The sequence below is a fragment of the Phyllobates terribilis genome, unplaced genomic scaffold (assembly GCF_046119375.1).
Source record: "Phyllobates terribilis strain yellow unplaced genomic scaffold, ASM4611937v1 Scaffold_134__1_contigs__length_4944459, whole genome shotgun sequence".
NCBI lineage: Eukaryota > Metazoa > Chordata > Amphibia > Anura > Dendrobatidae > Phyllobates > Phyllobates terribilis.
The window spans coordinates 1,417,886-1,439,923 of NW_027362894.1; the positions used below are offsets into that span (position 1 = coordinate 1,417,886).

Sequence of the window (22,038 nt, forward strand, 5' to 3'; positions counted from 1 at the left end):
GTCATAATGTAACAGCAGAAGAGTGACTGCAGCTCTGGAGGTGACTGGAGGATAAGACATGATGTAACAGCAGAATAGTGACTGCAGCTCTGGAGGTGACTGGAGGATAAGACACGATGTAACAGCAGAATAGTGACTGCAGCTCTGGAGTTTACTGGAGGATAAGACACGATGTAACAGCAGAATAGTGAGTGCAGCTCTTGAGGTGACTGGAGGATAAGACACGATGTAACAGCAGAATAGTGTCTGCAGCTCTGGAGGTGTCTGGAGTATAAGACACGATGTAACAGCAGAATAGTGAGTGCAGCTCTGGAGGTGGCTGGAGGATAAGACACGATGTAACAGCAGAATAGTGAGTGCAGATCTGGAGGTGAACGGAGGATAAGACACGATGTAACAGCAGAATAGTGATTGCAGCTCTGGAGGTGACTGGAGGATAAGACACGATGTAACAGCAGAATAGTGTCTGCAGCTCTGGAGGTGTCTGGAGGATAAGACACGATGTAACAGCAGAATAGTGACTGCAGCTCTGGAGGTGAACGGAGGATAAGACACGATGTAACAGCAGAATAGTGACTGCAGCTCTGGAGGTGACTGGAGGATAAGACACGATGTTACAGCAGAATAGAGACTGGAGCTCTGGAGATGACTGGAGTATAAGACACGATGTAACAGCAGAATAGTGACTGCAGCTCTGGAGGTGAATGGAGGATAAGATACGATGTAACAAAATAATAGTGAGTGCAGCTCTTGAGGTGACTGGAGGATAAGACACGATGTAACAGCAAAATAGTGAGTGCAGCTCTGGAGGTGACTGGAGGATAAGACACTATGTAACAGCAGAATAGTGAGTGCAGCTCTTGAGGTGACTGGAGGATAAGACACGATGTAACAGCAGAATAGTGTCTGCAGCTCTGGAGGTGTCTGGAGTATAAGACACGATGTAACAGCAGAATAGTGAGTGCAGCTCTGGAGGTGGCTGGAGGATAAGACACGATGTAACAGCAGAATAGTGACTGCAGCTCTGGAGGTGTCTGGAGAATAAGACACGATGTAACATCAGAATAGTGAGTGCAGATCTGGAGGTGACTGGAGGATAAGACCTGATGTAACAGCAGAATAGTGACGCAGCTCTGGAGGTGACTGGAGGATAAGACATGATGTAACAGCAAAATCGAGATTACAGCTCGGGAGGTGACTGGAGGATAAGACACGATGTAACAGCAGAATAGTAATTGCAGCTCTGGAGGTGACTGAAGGATAAGACATGATGTAACAGCAGAATAGTGAGTGCAGCTCTTGAGGTCACTGGAGGATAAGACACGATATTACAGCAGAATAGTGACTGCAGCTCTGGAGGTGACTGGGGGATAAGACCTGATGTAACAGCAGAATAATGACTGCAGCTGTGGAGGTCACTGGAAGATAGGACATGATGTAAGAGTAGAATAGTGACTGCAGCTCTGGAGGTGACTGGAGGATAAGACATGATGTAACAGCAGAATAATGACTGCAGCTCTGGAGGTCACTGGAAGATAGGACATGATGTAAGAGTAGAATAGTGACTGCAGCTCTGGAGGTGACTGGAGGATAAGACATGATGTAACAGCAGAATAGTGACTACAGCTCTGGAGGTGACTGGATGATAAGACACAGTGTAACAGCAGAATGGTGAGTGCAGCTTTGGAGGTGACTGGAGGATAAGACACGATGCAACAGCAGAATAGTGAGTGCAGCTCTGGAGGTGATTGGAGGATAAGACCTGATGTAACAGCAGAATAGTGACTGCAGCTCTGGAGGTGACTGTAGGATAAGACACGATGTAACAGCAGAATAGTGACTGCAGCTCTGGAGTTTACTGGAGGATAAGACACGATGTAACAGCAGAATAGTGAGTGCAGCTCTGAAGGTGGCTGGAGGATAAGACACGATGTAACAGCAGAATAGTGACTGCAGCTCTGGAGGTGACTGGAGGATAAGACATGAAGCAATAGCATAATAGTGAGTGCAGCTCTGGAGGTGACTGGAGGACAAGACACGATGTAACAGCAGAATAGTGACTGCAGCTCTTGAGGTGACTGGAGGATAAGACACGATGTAATAGCAGAATAGTGACTGCAGCTCTTGAGGTGACTGGAGGATAAGACACGATGTAACAGCAGAAGAGTGAGTGCAGCTCTGGAGGTGACTGGAGGATAAGACACGATGTAACGGCAGAATAGTGACTACAGCTTGGGAGGTGACTGGAGGATAAGACACGATGTAACAGCAGAATAGTGATTGCAGCTCTGGAGGAGACTGGAGGATAAGACATGATGTAACAGCAGAATAGTGAGTGCAGCTCTTGAGGATAAGACACGATATTACAGCAGAATAGTGACTGCAGCTCTGGAAATGACTGGAGGATAAGACTTGATGTAACACCAGAATAGTGACTGCAGATCTGGAGGTGACTGGAAGATAGGACATGATTTAACAGCAGAATAGTGATTGCAGCTCTGGAGGTGACTGGAAGATAGGTCATAATGTAACAGCAGAAGAGTGACTGCAGCTCTGGAGATGACTGGAGGATAAGACATGATGTAACAGCAGAATAGTGACTGCAGCTTTGGAGGTGACTGGAGGATAAGACACGATGTAACAGCAGAATAGTGACTGCAGCTCTGGAGTTTACTGGAGGATAAGACACGATGTAACAGCAGAATAGTGAGTGCAGCTCTGGAGGTGACTGGAGGATAAGACCTGATTTAACAGTAGAATAGTGACTGCAGCTCTGGAGGTGACTGGAGGATAAGACACGATGTAACAGCAGAATAGTGACTGCAGCTCTGGAGTTTATTGGAGGATAAGACACGATGTAACAGCAGAATAGTGAGTGTAGCTCTGGAGGTGAATGGAGGATAAGACACGATGTAACAGCAGAATAGTGATACAGCCCCATCCTGCAGTATATCTCACCTCCCACCTATATACAGCCCCATCCTGTAGTATATCCCACCTCTCACCTATATACAGCCCTATCCTGCAGTATATCACACCTCTCACCTATATACAGCCCCATCCTGTAGTATATGCCACCTCTCACCTATATACAGCCCCATCCTGCAGTATATCCCACCTCTCACCTATATACAGCCCCATCCTGCAGTATATCCCACCTCTCACCTATATACAGCCCCATCCTGTAGTATATCCCACCTCTCACCTATATACAGCCCCATCCTGCAGTATTTCCCACCTCTCACCTATATACAGCCCCATCCTGTAGTATTTCCCACCTCTCACCTATATACAGCCCCATCCTGCAGTATTTCCCACCTCTCACTTATATACAGCCCCATCCTGCAGTATATCCCACCTCTCACCTATATACAGCCCCATCCTGCAGTATATCCCACCTCTCACCTATATACAGCCCCATCCTGCAGTATTTCCCACCTCTCACCTATATTCGGTCCCATCCTGCAGTATATCCCACCTCTCACCTATATACAGCCCCATCCTGTAGTATATCCCACCTCTCACCTATATACAGCCCCATCCTGCAGTATATCCCACCTCTCACCTATATACAGCCCCATCCTGTAGTATATCCCACCTCTCACCTATATACCGTCCCATCCTGTAGTATATCCTACCTCTCACCTATATACAGCCCTATCCTGCAGTATATCACACCTCTCACCTATATACAGCCCCATCCTGTAGTATATGCCACCTCTCACCTATATACAGCCCCATCCTGCAGTATATCCCACCTCTCACCTATATACAGCCCCATCCTGCAGTATATCCCACCTCTCACCTATATACAGCCCCATCCTGTAGTATATCCCACCTCTCACCTATATACAGCCCCATCCTGCAGTATTTCCCACCTCTCACCTATATACAGCCCCATCCTGCAGTATTTCCCACCTCTCACTTATATACAGCCCCATCCTGCAGTATATCCCACCTCTCACCTATATACAGCCCCATCCTGCAGTATTTCCCACCTCTCACCTATATTCCGTCCCATCCTGCAGTATATCCCACCTCTCACCTATATACAGCCCCATCCTGTAGTATATCCCACCTCTCACCTATATACAGCCCCATCCTGCAGTATATCCCACCTCTCACCTATACAGCCCCATCCTGCAGTATATCCCACCTCTCACCTATATACAGCCCCAGCCTGCAGTATATCCCACGTCTCACCTATATACCGTCCCATCCTGCAGTATATCCCACCTCTCACCTATATACAGCCCCATCCTGCAGTATATCCCACCTCTCACCTATATACAGCCCCAGCCTGTAGTATATCCCACCTCTCATCTATATACCGTCCCATCCTGCAGTATATCCCACCTCTCACCTATATACAGCCCCATCCTGCAGTATATCCCACCTCTCACCTATATACCATCCCATCCTGTAGTATATCCCACCTCTCACCTATATACCATCCCATCCTGTAGTATATCCCACCTCTCACCTATATACAGCCCCATCCTGCAGTATATCCCACCTCTCACCTATATACCATCCCATCCTGTAGTATATCCCACCTCTCACCTATATACCATCCCATCCTGTAGTATATCCCACCTCTCACCTATATACAGCCCCATCCTGCAGTATATCCCACCTCTCACCTATATACAGCCCCATCCTGCAGTATATCCCACCTCTCACCTATATACAGCCCCATCCTGTAGTATATCCTACCTCTCACCTATATACAGCCCCATCCTGCAGTATATCCCACCTCTCACCTATATACAGCCCCATCCTGCAGTATATCCCACCTCTCACCTATATACCATCCCATCCTGTAGTATATCCCACCTCTCATCTATATACCATCCCATCTTGTAGTATATCCCACCTCTCACCTATATACCATCCCATCCTGTAGTATATCCCACCTCTCACCTATATACCGTCCCATGCTGCAGTATATCCCACCTCTCATCTATATACAGCCCCATCCTGTAGTATATCCTACCTCTCACCTATATACAGCCCCATCCTCCAGTATATCCCACCTCTCACCTATATACAGCCCCATCCTGTAGTATATCCCACCTCTCATCTATATACAGCCCCAGCCTGTAGTATATGCCACCTCTCACCTATATACCGTCCCATCCTGCAGTATATCCCACCTCTCACCTATATACCGTCCCATCCTGCAGTATATCCCACCTCTCATCTATATACCGTCCCATCCTGCAGTATATCCCCCCTCTCAGACCCTCTATATAGCTCTGTATAATGCAGCCCCATATAGTATAATGCACCCCTATTGCCCATTCAGTGTAAAGCACTCCCATATAGTATAATGCAGCCCCATAGTCTTAAATGTAATTTAATGGCCACAAAAATGTCCTAAAAAAAAAAATACTATACTCACCTCTCCTCCGCGGTCGCCGCAGCTTGTGTTCTATGCGTCGCACCTCCCAGCGTAGAGGACGCTACGTAGTGACGTCATCGTGCTGAGACGTTAGACGCTGAGATAGAACGATGGGGGAGGGAGCGTCAGCTGTGACGTTTCGTCCTCCATCGCTTTCAAGTGTATCTGCAGATGTCGCCTATACAGTGACCCTGCGGAGGGGCCCCCAGCTCAAAGGGCCCAATAGAGGCAAAGCCGCACAGTTTAACCTTTTCAGCTCCGGGTGGCCCCTCAGAGCGCGGGGCCCGGGGCGGTCACAGTCTTTGCCCCCGGTAGCTGCACTACTACATCACTTCAGCCTGCAGGACCGGGCTCCTCGTAGTGACCTGCGGACTGTGCTGCGGCCTCCGTGTATGAGCTCCGCACTGTGGGAAGCTCTGCCGCCTGGTGACGTTATCCCTCAGAAGAGCTGCTCCATTATACAGGTCTGTGAGGAGCAGGAGAGGATTGTCAGCTGGACACAGAGCAGCTACAGCACAGGGACAGGTGTGATGGGTGAGCTGCTGGGGAAGGTGATGGCAGGTGACTGGTGCCACAACACTGACCACACAGTCACAGCTCTCCCGGCTAACAGTGCTCAAGGCACATGCCCCACCTCTGCCCCGGTCCATGCCTCACCTCTGCCCCATCCCCGGTCCATGCCCCCACCTCTGCCCCACCCCCGGTCCATGCCCCACCCCCGGTCCATGCCCCCCTCTGCCCCACCCCCGGTACATGCCCCACCTCTGCCCCACTTTGGTCCATGCCCCACCCTCGGTCCATGCCCCACCCTCGGTCCATGCCCCCACCCCTGGTCCATGCCCCACCCCCGGTCCATGCCCCTCCTATGCCCCACCTCTGCCCCACTCCCAGTCCATGCCCCACCCCCGGTCCATGCCCCACCTATACCCCACCCCCCCAGTCCATGCCCCACCTCTACCCCACCCCGGTCCATGCCCCACCCCAGGTCCATGCCCCCACCCCAGGTCCATGCCCCCACCTCTACCCCACTCCTGGTCCATGCCCCACCCCCCGGTCCATGCCCCCACCCCCGGTCCATGCCCCCACCTCCACCCCGCACCCCGGTCCATGCCCCCACCTCCACCCCACTACCGGTCCATGCCCCCACCTCTACCCCACCCCCGGTCCATGCCCCCACCTCCACCCCGCACCCCGGGCATGCCCCCACCTCCACCCCACCCCCGGTCCATGCCCCACCCCAGGTCCATGCCCCACCCCCCACCCCATGCCCCCACCCCGCACCCCGGTCCATGCCCCCACCTCCACCCCACTACCGGTCCATGCCCCCACCTCTACCCCACCCCCGGTCCATGCCCCCACCTCTACCCCACCCTCGGTCTATGCCCCCACCTCTGCCCCACCCCCGGTCCATGCCCCACCTTACCCTACCCCCAGTCCATACTCCACCTCTCCCCACCCTCGGTCTATGCCCCCACCTTAGTTTAGATATCTCAATGTGATTTTTTTCAGTGTCATTTTGATGTTAAAGCCTAGAAAAAAAAACAGATTAATCCTGGAAAGAGCATTGCCCCCTGTCATTCTAACTTCCCAGCTGTGCGATAAAAGGTGGAGATGAATGGAGAGCACAGATCAATATTGTGCGATGTGTCCAAGCATCATTAAACTCATCTAAATGCCATCTATTTCCTTAAAGGGAAACGTCCTAGCTGCTATGTAAACTGCCCCTATAGCGTTGGTAGTGATGCAATGTACATCACTAACACACTTTTTTCATTATAATTGGTGCAACTATAATGAGTGTATAGCACTTTACATACTTACTAGCTATTGAACCCGTTCTACGTCCAGGTGGCGAGCATTTTTATTGGTATATGGTCTCCCATGCTGGTATGTGCTGCCCCCCTCCTTGTATTTGTGCTGCCCCCATCCTGTCCCCACCATCCAATCCTGGTATGCGTGGCCCCCCTCACCCCCAATCCTGGTATGCGTGGCACCCCTCACCCCCAATCCTGGTATGCGTGGCACCCCTCACCCCCAATCCTGGTATGCGTGGTACCCCTCACCCCCAATCCTGGTATGCATGGCACCCCTCACCCCCAATCCTGGTATGCGTGGCACCCCTCACCTCTATCCTGGTGTGTATGGTATCCCTCATCCTGGTATGCATGGCACCCTATCCCTCACTCCCAATCCTGTTATGCGTGGCACCCCTCACCCCCAATCCTAGTATGCCTGGCACCCCTCATCCCCCCAATCCCGGTATGCGTGGCACTCCTCATCCCTATCCTGGTGTGTATGGTATCCCTCATCCTGGTATGCATGGCACCCTATCCCTCACTCCCAATCCGGTATGCGTGGCACCCCTCACCCCCATTCCCGTTATGCGTGGCACCCCTCATCCCGGTATGCGTGGCTCCCCTCACCCCCATTCCCGTTATGCATGGCACCCTTCATCCTGGTATGCGTGGCTCCCCTCACCCCCAATCCCGGTATGCGTGGAACCCCTCACCCCCAATCCCGGTATTCATGGCACCCCTCATCCTTATCCTGGTGTGTATGGTATCCCTCATCCTGGTATGCATGGTACCCCATCCCTATCCTGGTGTGTATGGTATCCCTCATCCTGGTATGCATGGCACCCCATCCCTCATTCCCAATCCCGGTATGCGTGGCACCCCTCATCCCCAATCCCGGTATGCATGGCACCCCTCATCCCCAATCCCAGTATGCCTGGCACCCCTCACCCCCAATCCCGGTATGCGTGGCACCCCTCACCCCCCAATCCTGGTATGCGTGGTACCCCTCACCCCCAATCCTGGTATGCGTGGTACCCCTCATCCCTCAATCCTGGTATGCGTGGTACCCCTCAATCCTGGTATGCGTGGTACCCCTCACCCCCAATCGTCACAGCGCATGCGCGGCTCCCAGCGCTACAAGCTTTGCTGTCAGCTGTGTCATACTGCACAAGCGTCCCATAACTTCAACGCTCACCGGGAGCAAAATTCAAACACCTGGGCGGCGCCACCCATGACTGAATGTGAGGATCACACACCTATGACTGAACGAGTAGGTAGGGTATAAGTATATAAAGTGCTATACACTCATTATAGTTGCACCAATTATAATGAAAAAAGTGTGTTAGTGATGTACATTGCATCACTATCAACGCTATGAGGGCAGTTTACATAGTAACTAGGATGTGACAGCTTCCCTTTAACATGACAACATGTCAGTTCAGAGTCTTCATAAATGCCTGCTCCAGGAATCTTTTTTTTCCAGCCCCCATCTGGGCTCATCATCTATAATGTTGATAATTTACCTTTATCATAAAATCTTTTCGCGCAGCTTGGAATCTCGCTATTTCCCGATGCATTGGCTCTTTGCTTCTCATTGTCTCCTGTGTTGCAGTTTATTTCTTCTACTGAATTCTGAGTTTGGAGCAGATGGAATAAAATATATATTCAGGTTCCCCAAGGGGGTGGGCTGCAAGTAATAGATAACTTCAAAGCAGACACGAAATAAAAGCGCAGTGAGCCGTACTTCGAGTTCTTGACAATTTCTGCTCATCAGTCTGACTGATGAGAATGGAGGAGTAGGAGTTATCTGAATGTATAATCCTTTTTACTTAGAGACTTGTGTTTTTGAAATTTCTCGATAGGCTGGAAACTGAGCGTTATTAGATTTTCTCTCAGTGAATTAATGGCTGGAATAATGTTATTACCTTACAAAAAGGAGTAGTATTGAAGTTCTTTCTGCTTGCATTCATCATGGTTGTATATTACTGCGGTATTTTATTGCTATTTTTAGTTGAGTTATATTAATCACACTAAAATTTATTAAAGAGAATCTGTAACCACCAGCATGATGTAGAGGCAGAGACCATGATTACAGCGATGTATCACTTACTTTACTGGGTGCTGCAGTATTGATTAAAAACTGTTTTATCTGCCACAGATCTAAGAGATCTCTGAATTCTGAGATCTAGATAGCTCCGCCCTCATACCACTGAGCTGCCAATCAGTGATGGAGGCGGGGTAGGACTACCTAGCATCAGGCCAAGTAGTCCTGATAATCTGCTGCTAATAAAACAGTATTTTTTTCAAAACTACATTAACCCCTTAAGGACGGAGACAATTATGCCCTTAATGATCAGGCCAATTTTTACAATTCTGTCCACTGTCACTTTATGAGGTAATAACTCTGGAACGCTTCAACGGATCCCCCTGATTCTGAGACTGTCCTTTCGTGACATATTGCACTCCATGTTAGTGATAAAATTTCTTCGATATCACTTGCATTTATTTGTGAAAAAAATCAGAAATTTGATGAAAATTTTGAAAATGTCACAATTTTCAAAATTTTAATTTCCATGCCCTTAAATCAGATATACAGTACAGACCAAAAGTTTGGACACACCTTCTCATTTAAAGATTTTTCTGTATTTTCATGACTATGAAAATTGTACATTCACACTGAAGGCATCAAAACTGTGAATTAACACACGTGGAATTATATACTTAACAAAAAAGTGTGAAACAACAGAAAATATGTCTTATATTCTAGGTTCTTCAAAGTAGCCACCTTTTGCTTTGATGACTGCTTTGCACACTCTTGGCATTCTCTTGATGAGCTTCAAGAGGTAGTCACCGGAAATGGTTTTCACTTCACAGGTGTGCCCTGTCAGGTTTAATAAGTGGGATTTTAATAGTGTGCCACAGACTAATCAACCAAACTTTTTGGGTTGGGTTCTCTTTTATAGTCTGCAGGCATTAATTGAAAGAAGTCAGTGTTCCAGCAGAGGGAGACAACATTTCAGAAAAGGCATTGTAGCAAACCAAAAAAGAAATTTTAAGTGCAGCAGAGTAACCAGCGCACATACCTGTTAGCTCAGGTGAGTTTAAAAGGCTGCTGTTGATAACAAGGGCATTTGCTAAATAGATGGTGTGTGTGCAACAATATACTGAAAGGTCAATTATATTGTGCAGCTTATCTCACCACCTGTAGTTATTTAGGTGAAAGCTCCAAAATGCTTGCCTAATATGTCTGTTTATCCAAAAGGAAGTAAAGAGGGAGAGCTAGAAAGATAGCATTGCGTTACATTACATGGCAATGCAATGCACAGTTGCTGAAGTTGAACCAAAATGAGCTTGTCACCTGGCTTCTGCAACTTTGAACATGAAAAATCCAATGAGGAGAAGAAAAGCAAAGCCAAAGAGTCCATCCCAAAATCCGACAAACAAGCAAAATGAACAAAAAACATTGAATTCAATACTTTCTGATTTTAGAAACTGCATTAAAGAAGGGGTGCACCGGTCCTGGAGATACTGCAATACCAGGTCAATGCGTGGAGTGGACAGAGCAAGCTCTTTTTCCATCTCCCTGTTCTAAAAATCCATTTAATATATGGTCCCCAGATAGGGGACGTATCAGATATTAAACTGATAAGAACAGATACTACACTTGATCTTAGCCAAAAGGCCGAGAAGCGATAACCAGAATTGGTTTCGAACTACGGAGCCACCCAAGGATCCTGAAGAGTCCATTTGTGGAGATGAGCTCCTGGACTCCCGTTAAGAAGACATGTTGTCAACCTCTAGATCCCTTACATGCCTGCACTTTTCGGCTTGCTGCTGCTGCAATCCACGCGTTTTAGATCTGCATAACTCCACCTCTTTAAACACAGCACCCTCACCCCCTGCTGTTCCCACCCGCCTCAACACCGTTGGAAGGGAGGAGAACCAATTAAGGCGGGGGGTGGGGTGGAACGAGCAGCTGTCTACCCTTAGCAGGAGGGCTGCTGATTACTTACCTCTCCTGCTGCTGCTGGCTGTCCAGCAGCAGACTGAAGGTGGCTGCTGCTGTGCGCAGGTATATAAAGGCTCAGAGCCTATTATGACACGCGCAGCCAGCGTTCCATTGCCACATTCCATCTACTGCAGGCAGGATACCTGGCTGGCTGAATGTCGCTGAGAAGCTCACAGAGACCGCCATAAGCAACAGTTTAACAGAATGCCACAGACTAATCAACCAAACTTTTTGGGTTGGGTTCTCTTTTATAGTCTGCAGGCATTAATTGAAAGAAGTCAGTGTTCCAGCAGAGGGAGACAACGTTTCAGAAAAGGCATTGTAGCAAACCAAAAAAGAAATTTTAAGCGCAGCAGAGTAACCAGCGCACATACCTGTTAGCTCAGGTGAGTTTAAAAGGCTGCTGTTGATAACAAGGGCATTTGCTAAATAGATGGTGTGTGTGCCACAATATACTGAAAGGTCAATTATATTGTGCAGCTTATCTCACCACCTGTAGTTATTTAGGTGAAAGCTCCAAAATGCTTGCCTAATATGTCTGTTTATCCAAAAGGAAGTAAAGAGGGAGAGCTAGAAAGATAGCATTGCGTTACATTACATGGCAATGCAATGCACAGTTGCTGAAGTTGAACCAAAATGAGCTTGTCATCTGGCTTCTGCAACTTTGAACATGAAAAATCCAATGAGGAGAAGAAAAGCAAAGCCAAAGAGTCCATCCCAAAATCCGACAAACAAGCAAAATGAACAAAAAACATTGAATTCAATACTTTCTGATTTTAGAAACTGCATTAAAGAAGGGGTGCACCGGTCCTGGAGATACTGCAATACCAGGTCAATGCGTGGAGTGGACAGAGCAAGCTCTTTTTCCATCTCCCTGTTCTAAAAATCCATTTAATATATGGTCCCCAGATAGGGGACGTATCAGATATTAAACTGATAAGAACAGATTTTTTTTTTTTTTTTTTTTTTTTTTTTAAAAACCACTCAGGTTTAGATATAAGCAAACAGTTAACCAGACTTCGTCATAAGTTATACTGCCACTTCATAAGCATCATTGTGGTTTCTTTATTAAAGTATTATTCAACAAAAATACAAACAAGTAATCCTATGCCAGAGACATTTCCAGAAAAAATATCAACGGTATTTAACCATATCCTGCCACTTAAGGTATTTCCACACACCTTCAGAATCTGTTCCACCACCACCACCTTCTCTTGTATCCCACAAATAGATTACATATAGTCTTGCTAAGATCAACCTAATACAATCATTTACTGTTAAATTTACTCTTTTAAACACACACAAATTTCTCACATCCCACAAGCTCTCCTGCACACACACCATAATAAACCACATCATCCTTTCTAGGCCACGACGACTAGCACCAAAACCAAACATAGCCACTCTCCAATCAATAAACTTCACACCAGCAACCCCTTTACACAGTCCACCCACACCTTTCCACACATCATACGCAAAATTACAATCCCACATAAGGTGCCTCACCGTCTCATTCGCTCCACAACCATCCCTTGGACATACTGCAGATCTTATGAGATCTCTTTTCTTCTGAAAATCCCTCACTGGCAAAATATTATGAAGGCCCATCCATACTGTATCTCGCTGTCTATTCGACACACCTTGAATGCTTAACTTCTTCCATACCCGCGCAACTTCCATAGAACACAATCCCACCACATTACTCTCACACTCATTCACACACATCTTCCCCATCACCTTCTTAACCAACATAAAGTCTTTCATTGCAACTGCTAACAAATCATTCTTCCTCACAAACTTCTCAATCAAACCATACCACTCAGGACACTTAAAAGCAACAGGCACATTCTTATCACGCTTCACCCAATTCAGACCATACAGCATCCATCCAGCCAAATACACATAAATGCCCCTTTATTATTCTTCCCAATCAAAATGACCGTAGTCTTAATAAAATGCAATGTTAGAAACACTTCAATATTCGGAAACTTTAGTCCCCCATACAAATATTGCTTAAACAAAATCTCTCTCTTAAGTCTTTCCATCCTACTGCCCCAAAAAAACACAAAAATTAGTTTCTCCACTTTTTTAATTTTCCTATAGGGCACTGGAAAAATACAAGAAACATAAAGCAAAATAGGGAGAATAACAGCCTTAATTATAAGAACCTTCCCTACCAAAGACAAAGAACGTAACTTCCAAAAATTCATCTTCCGCACAATCCGCTCACCACATTCATCCCAACTCTCATAACCTTTCAAATCATCATTAAAAAAAACTCCCAACACTTTAATTGCACCATCCACACCAGCCACACCATCCATCTTAATCCTATTGTCACCAAAACATTTAAACATGCATTTGTTCCAATTCACACGAAACGCTGACGCGCCACAAAAAAAATTCAACAACAATTTTACTCTCTCCATAGAGGCCACACTCTCACTCACCACTACTACATCATCCATATATCCTAAGACTTTCACAGTCATTCCACCACTCCCTGGCACTAACAAACCACGCACCACTTTCTCTTTCCGAATCATACACAGCAGTGGCTCAATCACACACACAAATAATACCGGTGACATGGGACAACCTTGCCTCACACCAGACCTAATACACACTTTCTCACTCAAAAACCCATTCACCAGAAATTCACTCATCACCTCCCCATACAATCCTCTCACGGCACGCACAAATTTCTCCGGAAAACCCATTCTACGCAAAACCTCAAATAGAAACACATGAGACACGCGATCAAACGCCTTTTCAAAGTCAACAGCCATCACCATACACTTCTGCTTTCTTACTTTACAATCCCACAACACATCTCTTAAAAGACACAGATTATCCGTCATACATCTACCAGGCACTGCACACACTTGATCTTTACCAATCACATCAGCTACAACCACACGCATCCGACACGCCAAAATTTTACTGAATACCTTGTAATCGGCGTTCAGAAGCGTAATTGGCCTCCAATTACTCAAACACCTTTTATCCCCTTTCTTATGGATTAAGACCACCACTCCCTCCTTCATTGAACCCGCAAGCATCCCATTCTCCCACATAAACTGACACACTTCCACTAAATCCATACCCATCACTTCCCACATCATAACATATAGCTCCACAGGCAAACCATCCTTCCCAGGCGTCACATTTTTCCTTGCACCAAACACCACTTTCTTAACTTCCTCCTCAATCACTGCCTCACATAGACCAGAACATCCATCCTTATCCACCTTACAATCCAAAGTCTTAAGCACTTCTTCTTTCAAACTCTCATCCACCCACTTCCTGCCAAACAACTCAGCATAAAACGTGACCACTTCCTTCATTACATCCTCCCCACTCACACAAACGCCATCCACATCAAAAATCTCCTCCATACCCTCTTTCTTACCATTTATTTTTTTAAAGAAATATCTTGAACACTTTTCATCTTTATCAAGATGGACCACCTTTGACCTAAAAATTATTTCCCTTCCCTTCCTCTCCAAAGTCCTCTTCAAATCCTCTCTCGCACTTCTTAACAAATCATCCACATCCACACCACACATCCTCATTTTCTCTAGCCATTCCACCCTCATCATTAAATCTTTATATTGACTCCTAACCATGGCAGCCTTTTTATAGCCCCATCGACGAAAAAACTTTTGCACTTCATACTTCATCCAATCCCACCACACCAACACACTTTCAAACTTACTCTTTTGAGATTTACACCAACTATATTTTTTCTTAAAATCATTCACAATTCTCTCATCCTCAAGCAAACTCACATTCAATTTCCACACACCTCTCCCATGCACCCGCCTTAAATCCCCTCTAAACTCACCTTTCAGGCACACATGGTCCGAAAAAGGAACTGAAAATTGAGAAAAACCATCACATATTATATTTTTAGAAAAAAACATCCTATCAATCCTAGATGTTATCCCACCCCTGTCAGCTTTATAGGTTGGTGGTGGTGGCTTCCCCAAATAAACCTCAGCAGCATCAAAAAAGAAAAAATCAGAAATAATGTTTGCCAATTTTTTTCCTGAGGCATCAACTTTCCCCTCAGTTACACAGTTAAAATCACCTGTTACTATCACAGGGATCCTACCAGGTAATTCTAAACATAATTTATCTAATAAACTTAACCTGTCTTCTTTTTTTGTAGGACCATAAATATTTATAATTTTAACTTTCCACCCCCTCCCACACACAACTGCAGAGATGCAACGACCCACCTCTATTACCTTATAATATTCAAAAACAAAATTTCTATTATTTAATACTATCCCAACTCCATCATTTTTATTCCCACTAGAGCCAGACCAGATATGCTGGCCATATGGCCAATCAGCGTCTTCCAGGGGTTCTTCTATACCACACTCCTGTAGACACATAATATCAAAAGAATGGTTATGTAAGAAGTCCAGAATCACAGATCTTCTAACTCTAGACTTTAAAAGTCTTACATTAAGGGACGCAATGTCCCAATTTGGTTTAGAGACCATTCTTTGGCTCAAAAACCAGAAACACCAGTCTCAGCAAAAAAACATGCCTTCCTTATCCTTTGTCATCCGGCGAACTCCCACTTAGCTGAAAGATAGTGGACTCCAAATTCTCCTCCAGGTAAGCCGTTGACGCAGGAGAAAGAGAAACCACTGGGTAATCCCGCTCACTCACCGGACTTGCCACGCATTGGCTACTTGATGGTTCAGACAACCGGGCCCTTTTATTCTTAGCGCGGTCCGGTTCCTCAGAAGACCTCACCCCAGTCTCAGTGAAGTCTCCTTGACCTCCAGCTCCCTCTTCATCCATACTTTCACTGCTCCAACTGAGAGCCGGGTCCCCTGGGATTTCCAAGGCTCCCTCACGTTCTTCACAAAAGGAGTCAATGAAACCCCCCTGATAGGAAGAAATATCCATCTCAGCTGCCAGAACCTCTTCCACTCTCCCGGGCTCCACCAGTAGGTCAGCAGACGCCCTCACTGGAGCAGTCTCCACACGCTGTTCCACTACCTTCACCCTGGAAGAAACTGCGGCCTCAGGTGCCACACTCTTAGGCCTCGGAGAGTTCGAGACCACCTCAGAGTATGCCCTTGCCTTGCCCTCGTTCGCACGACGAGTACAATCCTTAAAGGCATGCCCCTCCATACCACAAGCATTGCAAACAATTGGATTGGTACAGTCCTTAGCAACATGCCCACTTTGGTTGCACTTGGAGCAAACAGGCACAGCAGTACAAACCTCTTGTAAGTGTCCGTACTTCTTACATTTCCTGCAAAAAACTGGGGCCTCAGGAAAGAAGAGAATACCCCTATCTCTCCCGATAGAGAAACTTTGGGGAGGGTAATGAACACCTCCAGGCTCCGAAGAACTTTCCCCAAATCTGACAAAATATCTGTATTTGCCAGTCCATAAGTTCTCCTCGTTCATGATTTTGTGACTGTTGCTCACAAAGTCACAATGCCTCTTAAGAAAAGTCGCAATGTCATGTTCGTGCACAAAGGGATTATACATAAATATGACTAGGGGAACATCACCTTTGGAGTACAAGACTGTAAAAGTCAAACCATGCAAGGTTGGATTCTTCTCCTGCTCCCTCAACTTCTTATACAGGTTCCGGCAAGCCGCCATAGATTGTAGCACCAAGACATACCGTCCTTCTTTCCGGGATTCCTGCAGGCAGACGATGTTTTCTCTTGTCACTTCCAGGATTTTGAAGATCACCTCGTGCACCATATACGACAGATTGAAACGCTCTCTGACAGCAGCATCAACTTCAATGCGGAATGCATTGCGAACCCGATTGTCATCGGTCCCAGCATAGCGTATCTTCACGCCCATTATGATCACTCTCTCGTTCCTCCTCGTTCTCCCCCTAAAGCAGCAACCGGCTTAAGCCATCAAGATGGCGATGCCGGAAGGCCAAGGGAAAACACTCAAGGACCCCAGACAAGACACTTGGTCTTAGCCAAAAGGCCGAGAAGCGATAACCAGAATTGGTTTCGAACTACGGAGCCACCCAAGGATCCTGAAGAGTCCATTTGTGGAGATGAGCTCCTGGACTCCCGTTAAGAAGACATGTTGTCAACCTCTAGATCCCTTACATGCCTGCACTTTTCGGCTTGCTGCTGCTGCAATCCACACGTTTTAGATCTGCATAACTCCACCTCTTTAAACACAGCACCCTCACCCCCTGCTGTTCCCACCCGCCTCAACACCGTTGGAAGGGAGGAGAACCAATTAAGGCGGGGGGTGGGGTGGAACGAGCAGCTGTCTACCCTTAGCAGGAGGGCTGCTGATTACTTACCTCTCCTGCTGCTGCTGGCTGTCCAGCAGCAGACTGAAGGTGGCTGCTGCTGTGCGCAGGTATATAAAGGCTCAGAGCCTATTATGACACGCGCAGCCAGCGTTCCATTGCCACATTCCATCTACTGCAGGCAGGATACCTGGCTGGCTGAATGTCGCTGAGAAGCTCACAGAGACCGCCATAAGCAACAGTTTAACAGAATGCCACAGACTAATCAACCAAACTTTTTGGGTTGGGTTCTCTTTTATAGTCTGCAGGCATTAATTGAAAGAAGTCAGTGTTCCAGCAGAGGGAGACAACGTTTCAGAAAAGGCATTGTAGCAAACCAAAAAAGAAATTTTAAGCGCAGCAGAGTAACCAGCGCACATACCTGTTAGCTCAGGTGAGTTTAAAAGGCTGCTGTTGATAACAAGGGCATTTGCTAAATAGATGGTGTGTGTGCAACAATATACTGAAAGGTCAATTATATTGTGCAGCTTATCTCACCACCTGTAGTTATTTAGGTGAAAGCTCCAAAATGCTTGCCTAATATGTCTGTTTAGCCAAAAGGAAGTAAAGAGGGAGAGCTAGAAAGATAGCATTGCGTTACATTACATGGCAATGCAATGCACAGTTGCTGAAGTTGAACCAAAATGAGCTTGTCATCTGGCTTCTGCAACTTTGAACATGAAAAATCCAATGAGGAGAAGAAAAGCAAAGCCAAAGAGTCCATCCCAAAATCCGACAAACAAGCAAAATGAACAAAAAACATTGAATTCAATACTTTCTGATTTTAGAAACTGCATTAAAGAAGGGGTGCACCGGTCCTGGAGATACTGCAATACCAGGTCAATGCGTGGAGTGGACAGAGCAAGCTCTTTTTCCATCTCCCTGTTCTAAAAATCCATTTAATATATGGTCCCCAGATAGGGGACGTATCAGATATTAAACTGATAAGAACAGATACTACACTTGATCTTAGCCAAAAGGCCGAGAAGCGATAACCAGAATTGGTTTCGAACTACGGAGCCACCCAAGGATCCTGAAGAGTCCATTTGTGGAGATGAGCTCCTGGACTCCCGTTAAGAAGACATGTTGTCAACCTCTAGATCCCTTACATGCCTGCACTTTTCGGCTTGCTGCTGCTGCAATCCACGCGTTTTAGATCTGCATAACTCCACCTCTTTAAACACAGCACCCTCACCCCCTGCTGTTCCCACCCGCCTCAACACCGTTGGAAGGGAGGAGAACCAATTAAGGCGGGGGGTGGGGTGGAACGAGCAGCTGTCTACCCTTAGCAGGAGGGCTGCTGATTACTTACCTCTCCTGCTGCTGCTGGCTGTCCAGCAGCAGACTGAAGGTGTCTGCTGCTGTGCGCAGGTATATAAAGGCTCAGAGCCTATTATGACACGCGCAGCCAGCGTTCCATTGCCACATTCCATCTACTGCAGGCAGGATACCTGGCTGGCTGAATGTCGCTGAGAAGCTCACAGAGACCGCCATAAGCAACAGTTTAACAGAATGCCACAGACTAATCAACCAAACTTTTTGGGTTGGGTTCTCTTTTATAGTCTGCAGGCATTAATTGAAAGAAGTCAGTGTTCCAGCAGAGGGAGACAACGTTTCAGAAAAGGCATTGTAGCAAACCAAAAAAGAAATTTTAAGCGCAGCAGAGTAACCAGCGCACATACCTGTTAGCTCAGGTGAGTTTAAAAGGCTGCTGTTGATAACAAGGGCATTTGCTAAATAGATGGTGTGTGTGCAACAATATACTGAAAGGTCAATTATATTGTGCAGCTTATCTCACCACCTGTAGTTATTTAGGTGAAAGCTCCAAAATGCTTGCCTAATATGTCTGTTTATCCAAAAGGAAGTAAAGAGGGAGAGCTAGAAAGATAGCATTGCGTTACATTACATGGCAATGCAATGCACAGTTGCTGAAGTTGAACCAAAATGAGCTTGTCATCTGGCTTCTGCAACTTTGAACATGAAAAATCCAATGAGGAGAAGAAAAGCAAAGCCAAAGAGTCCATCCCAAAATCCGACAAACAAGCAAAATGAACAAAAAACATTGAATTCAATACTTTCTGATTTTAGAAACTGCATTAAAGAAGGGGTGCACCGGTCCTGGAGATACTGCAATACCAGGTCAATGCGTGGAGTGGACAGAGCAAGCTCTTTTTCCATCTCCCTGTTCTAAAAATCCATTTAATATATGGTCCCCAGATAGGGGACGTATCAGATATTAAACAGATAAGAACAGATTTTTTTTTTGATTGAAGCTGCATCCAAGGCACTGAAAAATGTGACCGAAGTCACACCAAAACAGCGCACGAGGCGAGGATTCATGTGGACCCTTCCCGGAGGAGAGGGTCCCCAATAAACCATCCCCATCCCTCCGAGCCAGAAGGCCACAGCGAGGGTCAGGGATCTCCGATGCTCTCCCTAGCCGAAGCCGGAGAAGAGCCGTTTTCGTGCTCCCAGCTTCCATCTAGGCTGCCACCCTAGTGGAGCTGGAGCCTGTGTTGGTTTCTCAGCCCAAAGCTGACCGGACCTCCGACCGGGTTTATAAAAATTCCCCTTCCTAGCCCGGAGGCCAGGAATAGGGGGGGTTGCTCAGAAAGTATGATTGGCAAAGGTGCGGCGTGCTACGAAGCCAAGTCTTTCTGGGGTTCCCAGTCCCAGTAAGCTTGGACTCCCACCAGGGCGCCTACTCCTGGGGCACATTGCTCCAAAGCCCTCACACTTACCCAGCCTAGTGACTTCGATCCTGGAGGGCCATGTTTTCCATCAGATAACTCTATGAGCCACCTGGCGTACTAACAAGTGCACCAAACCAGTGTGTAATATGCATCAATTTACTAGGGCAGCCCAAGGACAAAACTGCCTTTTCAAAAGATACTACACTTGATCTTAGCCAAAAGGCCGAGAAGCGATAACCAGAATTGGTTTCGAACTACGGAGCCACCCAAGGATCCTGAAGAGTCCATTTGTGGAGATGAGCTCCTGGACTCCCGTTAAGAAGACATGTTGTCAACCTCTAGATCCCTTACATGCCTGCACTTTTCGGCTTGCTGCTGCTGCAATCCACGCGTTTTAGATCTGCATAACTCCACCTCTTTAAACACAGCACCCTCACCCCCTGCTGTTCCCACCCGCCTCAACACCGTTGGAAGGGAGGAGAACCAATTAAGGCGGGGGGTGGGGTGGAACGAGCAGCTGTCTACCCTTAGCAGGAGGGCTGCTGATTACTTACCTCTCCTGCTGCTGCTGGCTGTCCAGCAGCAGACTGAAGGTGGCTGCTGCTGTGCGCAGGTATATAAAGGCTCAGAGCCTATTATGACACGCGCAGCCAGCGTTCCATTGCCACATTCCATCTACTGCATGCAGGATACCTGGCTGGCTGAATGTCGCTGAGAAGCTCACAGAGACCGCCATAAGCAACAGTTTAACAGAATGCCACAGACTAATCAACCAAACTTTTTGGGTTGGGTTCTCTTTTATAGTCTGCAGGCATTAATTGAAAGAAGTCAGTGTTCCAGCAGAGGGAGACAACGTTTCAGAAAAGGCATTGTAGCAAACCAAAAAAGAAATTTTAAGCGCAGCAGAGTAACCAGCGCACATACCTGTTAGCTCAGGTGAGTTTAAAAGGCTGCTGTTGATAACAAGGGCATTTGCTAAATAGATGGTGTGTGTGCAACAATATACTGAAAGGTCAATTATATTGTGCAGCTTATCTCACCACCTGTAGTTATTTAGGTGAAAGCTCCAAAATGCTTGCCTAATATGTCTGTTTATCCAAAAGGAAGTAAAGAGGGAGAGCTAGAAAGATAGCATTGCGTTACATTACATGGCAATGCAATGCACAGTTGCTGAAGTTGAACCAAAATGAGCTTGTCATCTGGCTTCTGCAACTTTGAACATGAAAAATCCAATGAGGAGAAGAAAAGCAAAGCCAAAGAGTCCATCCCAAAATCCGACAAACAAGCAAAATGAACAAAAAACATTGAATTCAATACTTTCTGATTTTAGAAACTGCATTAAAGAAGGGGTGCACCGGTCCTGGAGATACTGCAATACCAGGTCAATGCGTGGAGTGGACAGAGCAAGCTCTTTTTCCATCTCCCTGTTCTAAAAATCCATTTAATATATGGTCCCCAGATAGGGGACGTATCAGATATTAAACTGATAAGAACAGATTTTTTTTTTTTTTTTTTTACACTCAGATTACAAAGTCTTGGAATCAACAAAAAGATAAGAAGACTCAAATCCATCATCGTGCATTCTACCAATTTTAATACTTCTCCAAATCTTTTATTTTCTTTTTCTTTTATATATATATATTTATTTATTTTTTCCCTCTTTTTTTTTTAAAAAAAAAATATATAGTTTTGGCTATTTTTTTTTGTTTGTTTTTGTTTTTGTTTTTTTGTTTTTCCACAGGTTTTCAAAAAATCAAAGCTTACAAGGTAAGTTCATTCCATTTACATTGTTTCCATTTCTCATTTGCTTTCACCTTGCCAAGCGTCATTTT

The 22,038-nt window shown here is 46.3% G+C and overlaps 4 non-coding genes and 2 pseudogenes across 4 annotated transcripts; all 6 read right to left on the reverse strand.

Annotated features, from left to right (window-relative positions):
- Positions 1 to 10,703: 10,703 nt before the first annotated feature.
- Positions 10,704 to 10,894, reverse strand: LOC141204547 (U2 spliceosomal RNA). The gene has a single exon (XR_012275408.1). It is a non-coding gene; the product is annotated as a U2 spliceosomal RNA (small nuclear RNA).
- A 1,109-nt stretch (positions 10,895 to 12,003) lies between these two features.
- Positions 12,004 to 12,193, reverse strand: LOC141204326 (U2 spliceosomal RNA). Its single transcript, XR_012275272.1, has one exon. It is a non-coding gene; the product is annotated as a U2 spliceosomal RNA (small nuclear RNA).
- A 6,122-nt stretch (positions 12,194 to 18,315) lies between these two features.
- Positions 18,316 to 18,506, reverse strand: LOC141204548 (U2 spliceosomal RNA). The gene has a single exon (XR_012275409.1). It is a non-coding gene; the product is annotated as a U2 spliceosomal RNA (small nuclear RNA).
- Positions 18,507 to 19,615: 1,109 nt separating this feature from the next.
- On the reverse strand, positions 19,616 to 19,801 carry LOC141204260 (U2 spliceosomal RNA). Its single transcript, XR_012275226.1, has one exon. It is a non-coding gene; the product is annotated as a U2 spliceosomal RNA (small nuclear RNA).
- Positions 19,802 to 20,325: 524 nt separating this feature from the next.
- LOC141204422 (U2 spliceosomal RNA) lies at positions 20,326 to 20,441 on the reverse strand (annotated as a pseudogene).
- Positions 20,442 to 21,550: 1,109 nt separating this feature from the next.
- On the reverse strand, positions 21,551 to 21,762 carry LOC141204275 (U2 spliceosomal RNA; annotated as a pseudogene).
- Positions 21,763 to 22,038: the final 276 nt, after the last annotated feature.